General features: G+C 41.1%; 1 pseudogene; it reads left to right on the forward strand.

Annotated features, from left to right (window-relative positions):
* Positions 1–1805: 1805 nt before the first annotated feature.
* Positions 1806–5789, forward strand: LOC135932630 (uncharacterized; annotated as a pseudogene).
* Positions 5790–8567: the final 2778 nt, after the last annotated feature.

Below are 8567 nucleotides of genomic sequence, written 5' to 3' on the forward strand. Positions count from 1 at the left end.
GTTTAAATCAATCAACACCGAGGGGGCGGTGTGGCAGCAATTTTTCACACCAGCCTATTAATTAAAAAAAGACCAAGACAGACTTTTAATTCATTTGAAAGCCTGATGCTTAGCTTTGTCCACCCCAGCTGTAAAACTCAGAAACCAGTCTTACTTGTTATCATCTATCGTCCACCTGGACCTTACACAGAGTTTCTCTCTGATTTCTCAGACTTTTTATCTGATTTAGTGCTCAGCTCAGATAAAATAATTATTGTGGGTGATTTTAACATCCATGTAGATGCTAAAAATGACAGCCTCAACATCGCATTTAGCCTGTTATTAGACTCAATTGGCTTCTCTCAAAATGTCAAAGAACCCACCCACCACTTTAATCACACTCTAGATCTTGTTTTAACATATGGCATAGAAACTGAACATTTAACAGTGTTTCCTGAAAACCCTCTGCTGTCTGATCATTTCCTGATAACATTTACATTTACAATAATTGATTACACAGCAGTGGAGAGTAGACGTTATCAAAGTAGATGTCTTTCTGAGTGCTGTAACTAAGTTTAAGAATATAATCCACCCACTGTTATCATCTTCAATGCCCTGTACCAACATAGAGCAGAGCAGCTACCTGAACGCTACTCCAACAGAGGTCGATTATCTTGTTAAAAATTTTACCTCCTCACTATGTACGACTCTGGATACTGTAGGTCCTGTGAAAACTAAGGTCTCAAATCCGAAGTACCTGACTCCGTGGTATAATTCTCAAACACGTAGCCTAAAGCAGATAACTTGTAAGCTGGAGAGGAAATAGCGTGTCACAAATTTAGAGGATCATCATTTAGCCTGGAGAAATAGTTTGCTGCTTTATAAGAAAGCCCTCCGCAAAGCCAGAACATCTTACTATTCGTCACTGATTGAAGAAAATAAGAACAACCCCAGGTTTCTCTTCAGCACTGTAGCCAGGCTGACAAAAAGTCAGAGCTCTACTGAGCCAACCATCCCTTTAAAATTAACTAGTAATGACTTCATGAACTTCTTCACAAATAAAATTTTTATCATTAGAGAAAAAATTACCAATAATCATCCCACAGATGTAATATCATCTACAGCTACTTTTAGTACCACCAATGTTAAGTTAGACTCTTTTTCTCCAATTGATCTTTCTGAGTTAACTTAAATAATTAATTCCTCCAAACCATCAACGTGTCTTTTAGACCCCATTCCTACAAAACTGCTCAAAGAAGTCCTGCCATTAATTAATTCATCAATCTTAAATATGATCAACCTATCTCTAATAATCGGCTATGTACCACAGGCCTTCAAGCTGGCTGTAGTTAAACCTTTACTCAAAAAGCATCTCTAGACCAAGCTGTCTTAGCTAATTATAGGCCAATCTCCAACATTCCATTCATATCAAAATCCTTGAAAGAGTAGTTGTCAAACAGCTAACAGATCATCTGCAGAGGAATGGCTTATTTGAAGAGTTTCAGTAAGGTTTCAGAGCTTATCACAGCACAGAAACAGCTTTAGTGAAGGTTACAAATGATCTTCTTATGGCCTCTGACAGTGGACTCATCTCTGTGCTTGTCCTGCTAGACCTCAGTGCAGCGTTCGATACTGTTGACCATAATATCCTATTAGAGCGATTGGAACATGCTGTAGGTATTACAGGTACTGCACTGCAGTGGTTTGTATCATATCTATCTAATAGACTCCAATTTGTACATATAAATGGAGAGTCCTCTTCACACACTAAGGTCAATTATGGAGTTCCACAGGGCTCAGTGCTAGGACCAATTCTGTTTACATTATACATGCTTCCCCTAGGCAGCATCATTAGAAGACATAGCATAAATTTTCACAGCTGTGCAGATGACACGCAGCTCTATCTATCCATGAAGCCAGGTAACACACACCAATTAGTTAAACTGCAGGAATGTCTTAAAGACATAAAGACCTGGATGGCCGCTAACTTTCTGCTTCTTAATTCAGATAAAACTGAGGTTATTGTACTCGGCCCTGAAAATCTTAGAAATATGGTATCTAACCAGATTCTTACTCTGGATGGCATTACCTTGGCCTCCAGTAATGCTGTGAGGAACCTTGGAGTCATTTTTGACCAGGACATGTCCTTCAACGCACATATTAAACAAACATGTAAGACTGCTTTCTTCCATTTGCGCAACATCTCTAAAATTAAATAAATATCCTGTCTCAGAGTGACGCTGAAAAACTAGTTCATGCATTTATTACTTCCAGGCTGGACTACTGTAATTCACTATTATCAGGATGTCCTAAAACTCTCAGAAAAGTCTTCAGCTAATCCAAAATGGTTGTATAATAATTAACATTATAAGAGCATTTTTGTTTTAGTTTTTGTTTACTTTAGCTTATCATTTTTTCCAGGGAGTCAAACTAATTTTTACATGGTGGGACACATACCGAGAGATTTGATTTAGGCATCTGAAGGGCTCTCAGACTGTCAGGAAGAAGACTTTGTGGTCTGAGGGTTGGCTAGCTCAGAGGGTTTCTCGTCGCCTTAGCAACAGAGGCTTAAGTTAGTGGAAGTTTAAAAAGCAGGAAGTTTAGTGCAGAGCTGCAGAGGCATATTAATAATATACAGGAAACCAGTACAGGGAGAAAAAGCGGAACTAATTAACACACACACACACACACATCAACTCAGGCCAGAAGAAATTGTTTTTATGGAAACTATGTGTGATGTGTAAAGGACCAAACTAATACCTATATGATACACATTTTTGGTTTCTAATGCTAGAGATTTTGCAACTGGCTTTGGGCTGTGCAGGTCTCTCTCTTCCGGAAGATGATTGAATAAAGAATTATAAATGTTTTGACCACTACTGAGTTGGGTTTTTCTCTGCCAGAAAAAAAAGAAAAAGAATCAGATTTAATAGTATACCAATAGTATAGACTGTGTGGTCTGATTCTTTTTGGTAGGAACTGTGGATTTGGTAGGATTGTGGATCCAAGCAGCAAAAACGAGCTTTGTTTGTCAGGTGCGTGGCTTCTCCCTGGCATAGGGTGGAGTGCTCAGTCATTTGAGTGGGGCTTAAAGTAGAGCTGCTAATCCTCTACAGTGAAAGTAGGCAGTAAAGTTGTTTCAGGATTCTGGTAAGGATGCCACCTAGGCACCTTCTGGGTGAGGTGAAGGATGCCCTAGAACAGAGCCAGAACACACTGGAGAGATTAGCCGAGATAACCCGTTGAAAAGAAATTGTTCCAGCCATGTTTCCGAAGTAACAAAGAGCCGACGGATGGCCTGGATTGCAGCCATTCAAAAACCAAATATAACGTCCCAGAACACTCCAGCTCACATGTTAGTCTGCTCCAAGCATTCCCACAAAGGTCAGTGTTTTTTAGTAGTTAATACGTCATTTTTCTTAACATAATTGGTGATATAGGTTACAAGCAAGTCTGGCGCTGAACAGAAATTGTGGCGCTATGCTCCTTTATTTATTGTGCATAAATAGTGAATTGTCCTGACACAATACTACGTTTCGCTTCTGTTACTGCCACGGTACATTAACAAAAACATATACTTTTATTCACAGGATAAAACAGTTGTTTTGTATCACTAATTGCCCAGTGCGATTACAACATACAATATTATTGTCACTGCTACATTTCTGTAATGCGTACCAGAAATTATTTCCACTACTAATTAATTACCGTTGAGCTCAAAGGTCCTATTAATAAACGGTTAACGAATGTGTATTTATGACGACGATTTGTGAGACTGGTAAATTTATGATACGTACGATGGTCTTTCGTTCTACACGGTGCATTTCAAGGTCCTGTACCCATCCGTTGGTAAACTATCTGGGCTTGTTGCAGTGACCTGAAGTTACTAAAAACTTCATGAGTGTATGCACTCACTCCAAGAACCATATAATTATAAGTCTGAGCGTGGTGAAAGTTGGGCAGCACGCAAACATCTTTTGTCCACTCTGTGTGCTCATAAGGGTCTGACCCTTTCACTCCTTTGATTTTTTCCTCGTATCTTTTCTTTGACTTTTCATCAAGTTTGTCTTTGTACGGACGGGGGGCAAAGAAAAACCAAGAAGGTATTGGTACCGGAGAAAGAACGTTTTGCGGTGCTGCAAATGCTTGCGTTTGATGCACTGCTTTGATTGTTTTGCCACGAGTTCACTGCATGCAATGGGCAAAAGTCACGTGCTCTGTCAATCTCTATATTGGTTGAGAAGCATCCACCTCTATTTACTTTTTTCTTTCTTCTTTTTTTTCTTTTTTTCTTTCTTTCTTTCTTTTTTAGGGGAACTTAGGCCTAACATTAGCTGATATATCCAGGCTTTTTAAACAGCAAATTTGAATAATGACTGACACTAGCACCACTGGCAAACAATCAGGTTGTTAAGTGAGGATGTAGAATTCAGTTTCCAGTCCAGACTCTTCTGTGTTCAATATGCTGCAATGCTGTATTCCTCCATATCAGATGAGGATCTCTGCTGTCCGGTCTGTCAGGAGGTCTTCAGAGATCCTGTTCTTCTGTCATGTAGCCACAGCTTCTGTACAGACTGTCTGAAGAGATGGTGGAGGAAAAAAAAGGGAACGTGAGTGTCCAGTTTGTAAGAAAATATCAGTTTATGATCCACCTTTAAACTGAGCTTTAAAGAACTTGTGTGAGTCGTTCTTACAGGAGAGAGATCAGAGAGCTTCAGAGGCTCTCTGCAGTCTGCACTCTGAGAAACTCAAACTCTTCTGTCTGCACCATCAGCAGCCAGTGTGTCTCGTCTGCAGAGACTCAGAAAAACACACCAATCACAGATTCAGACCCATCGATGAAGCTGCACAACAACACAAGAAGAAACTTCAGGAAACTCTGGAGCCCTTAAAGAAGAAGTTAAAGGTTTGTGAAGAAGTTCAAGTGAAGTTTGACCAAACAGCAGAACACATTAAGGTCCAGGCCTGACACACAGAGAGGCAGATTAAGGAGCAGTTTAAGAAGCTTCACCAGTTTCTAGCAGAGGAAGAGGAGGCCAGGCTGGCTGCACTGAGGGAGGAAGAGGAGCAGAAGAGTGGGATGATGAAGGAGAAGATGGAGGCTCTGAGCAGAGAGATAGCAGCTCTTTCAGACACCGTCAGGGCCACAGAGGAGGAGCTGAGAGCTGAAGACGTCTCATTCCTGCACAACTACAAGGCTGCAGTGGAAAGAGTCCAGCGCTGCCCCCCTGCTGGATGATCCACAGCTGCCCTCAGGAGCTCTGATAGACCAGGCCAAACATCTGGGCAACCTGACCTTCAACATCTGGAACAACATGAAGGACATGGTCTCCTACACTCCTCTCATTCTGGACCCAAACACTGCTCATCCAAAACTCATCCTGTCTGAAGATCTGACCAGTTCGAGATATGGAGGAGGAGAGAGGCAGCAGTTTCCTTATAATCCAGAGAGGATTGATTGTTCCTGGTCTGTCCTGGGCTCTGAGGGCTTTAACTCAGGCACTTGCTCCTGGGATGTCGAAGTTGGAGACAGTATAGCGTGGGACCTGGGTGTGTTAGCAGAGTCTGTGCAGAGTAAGGGAGACGAACTGTCTGGATTTTGGAGATTATTCTTCTGTCAAGATAAATATTTAGCACTCTCACCATCAGCTAAAACTTATCTCTCTTTCCAGAAGAAGCTCCAGAGGATCAGAGTGAATCACACCTTCACACACACTTTCACTCACAGGATGTTTCCATACATCAACACTGATGATGAAGTGAAGGTGTGTCCCTTGAAGGTGTCAGTGTCAGTGGAGCAGATGAGTTGAGGATGATGATGTTTCTAATGTTGTTTCCTGTCAGTGAATTGAAGCTGTTAAACTGCAGCTGTCCTCCTGCTGCCTCGTTGTTTCGAAGCTCTTTGTTTCTCTTTTAGTTCTCACTGTTTCTTTCTGTTTCTGCTGTCCACCTTTTCACATGGAAAATCATTTCACTGTTTCTCACTGAATGACTCCCCAAACTAGATTTGAAATTCTATCAAGTTTCTAATCATTACAAGTGATTCATGTTTCTATTTGATGTGTGTAAATGGAGATGATTTAGTTTGCTGGGATATGGACTGACATGTGTTGAATGGGAGGAGCGGTTTGTTGTTGTCTTCTTGTCTGTTTATGACAACAATAAATATATTGTTGAAACAATGATTCATGTTTAACTCCATATATGAAATGTTTCTGATATTTCAATTGTGGTTGTTTGCATTTGATTTACTTTGTCTGATTACAGTGAAATTGAGATCCATTGTGGAAGTAATGAGTCAGTAAACTGCAAAATGAAAAGGAAATCATGTTTAGGCAAAACCTGTTAAAAACAATTTTAAAAAATCAAGTGCTTTCTTTGAACTTTCAGGTGTTTTCTTTTGTGTCCTCTATATTAAAAGTGTTAACATTACAACAATATGAATTGGGACCAATTTAAAAACCCATGAAAGCTTAACAGTGTTTAAAGGGAACCCCGACTATTGTGACAAGTTACTCTAAGTATGTTAGAAGTGATCTCCACTACATAAAAACACACTTGAGAATAACTACAATTGTTTTGTTATTCATGAAATCTTTGTTGTTTAAAACTATTTTGGAGCCGTGGGAGCGGCCATTTTTTTTTAGCACACGACGCATTCTGGGATGATGACGTGTTTTAGTTGTCGGGAGTATAGGTGCTTTCATTCAGCTAACCTGTTTTGTTTATTAAAGTGTAGCAACCATATTATTTAATTTGCCTATTAGTGATCTGGTTACAACGTGGTAGACCAGCACTATCCGGTCTTTGGGTTCGATGTCATTAGCCATGTCCGGGCCCAAACTCAGCTGCAAAAGTCAATGATCTCTGCCGCTTTACTGAGACTGTCTAAATTTGTTCATCTGTAATAATATGATCAGTGTGGCTGCTCTGCCAGGTGTAACAATTAAGTTTAACATCCAGGCATCCATGAAAACAGAATTTATGAAATTTAACTGAGTTAGAAGTTATGCAGGGAGTTAGCTCGCTAGCTTTCACCTAAATATAATATACCATGTTCTTACTGAGAGATTTACTAAACAAATTAAAACGTACAGCTCTGCTATCACTTCTAATATAAATGACGACAGAAAAGTAAATAGCAGCGACGTTTGTAGGGTTACTGAAGTTGGACTAGCTGGTATATAATGATGTGCTACGTGATCGCTAGCGCTACAAGCTATGTTATCATAGGGTTGCCAACCGTCCTTTAAAAAATGGAATCGTCCCGTATTTAGAGACAAAAGTACTTGTCCCGTATTGAGCTAATAAGGGACACACTTTGTCCTGTAATACAGTGAGAATCAAAAGTAGTCTATAACTTTTAATGCAATTAACGCTTTGTTTGAAAACATAATTCCCAGCCCCTCTCCTGCTCTGTGACCAATGAGCTGACAGCACACTTATGACAATTCGAGTATGACAATTCAGATTACCGCTTATCTCATTGGTCGAGGAAAGGTCGCTTGAGGAGAAAATACCGGAAGACAACAGATGGCCACAACAAGAATCATGGCCAACAGGGAAACAAACGCCACACTGTGGTGCAAGTCTCGGACGACAGTACACCTAAAGCTGGGCATACACTGTGCGAATTTTTCAATCATGTTATTCAGCTCCTGCTCAAACTGCACGATTGACTCGCAGGGGTTAGAAGTTCGTAGGTCACGATGCAAGGTCTCACACTATACCGCCCGATGCTCTGATGTGACCTGAGTGCTCACACTGTGCGTCCATAAAATGAAGGTTATAACAGAAAATCTGTCTCTTGCTCTCCCTCTCTGTCTTTCACTCACACAGACACGCACACCGCCACCATCAACTTTGCTAAATTGCTAATGAAAAACATTGATCAGGCAGCTGTGATTGAGCAGCAATGTAAATCCAACTATTTTCACAGTTGTTGTGGTCGTGATCATTTTGTGATGCCACATCGAAAAGGCTCGGATGAGCTTTCCAATGTTCTACAAGTTGTGCCTCCATGCTTGTGTCCAGATCACACGGTGCACTGCTGTGCTGCTCCGTCTTTTCCACAACGTTTACGTGTTTGCGCGTGAGCAGTCTGAGCGGCTGCGGTGACACCCTCACGAGCGATTGATGATCGGGAGCTGGTCGTGAGGTGTTAATCGCTTCTCGTTACCCCACGTATGCTGCACGATGCATGATGAAGGCCAAAATCAGGCAGATCACCAAAAAGATCGCACAGTGTAAGCCCAGCATTAGACCAGCAATGTTTGTTCCCCTCAGAGAAAGAAGGGGGAAAAAAAGGCTGCAAAAGTACAGGGAGGAATGGGAAAAGGAAAACACCTGGCTGGAAAAGTGCACGATAACACGTATAAAGCGCACTGCACTGTGTGCCGGCGCACTTTTTCCATAGGCATGCTTCTAATGGTGGGCACATGAAGAACATGAGGGGTGTGAAAGCTCAGGGAACCCTTAACCAATTTTTTGTCCACCAGGCCCCGGCAGAAGCAGATATGGTATATAAACACTGGTTTGTGTTTTTTAAACCCTCTGATTAAGGTTAAAATGGGCCTGTGCAGTGAATA

This window comes from Pelmatolapia mariae, linkage group LG3_W (assembly GCF_036321145.2).
Source record: "Pelmatolapia mariae isolate MD_Pm_ZW linkage group LG3_W, Pm_UMD_F_2, whole genome shotgun sequence".
Classification (NCBI taxonomy): Eukaryota; Metazoa; Chordata; class Actinopteri; order Cichliformes; family Cichlidae; genus Pelmatolapia; species Pelmatolapia mariae.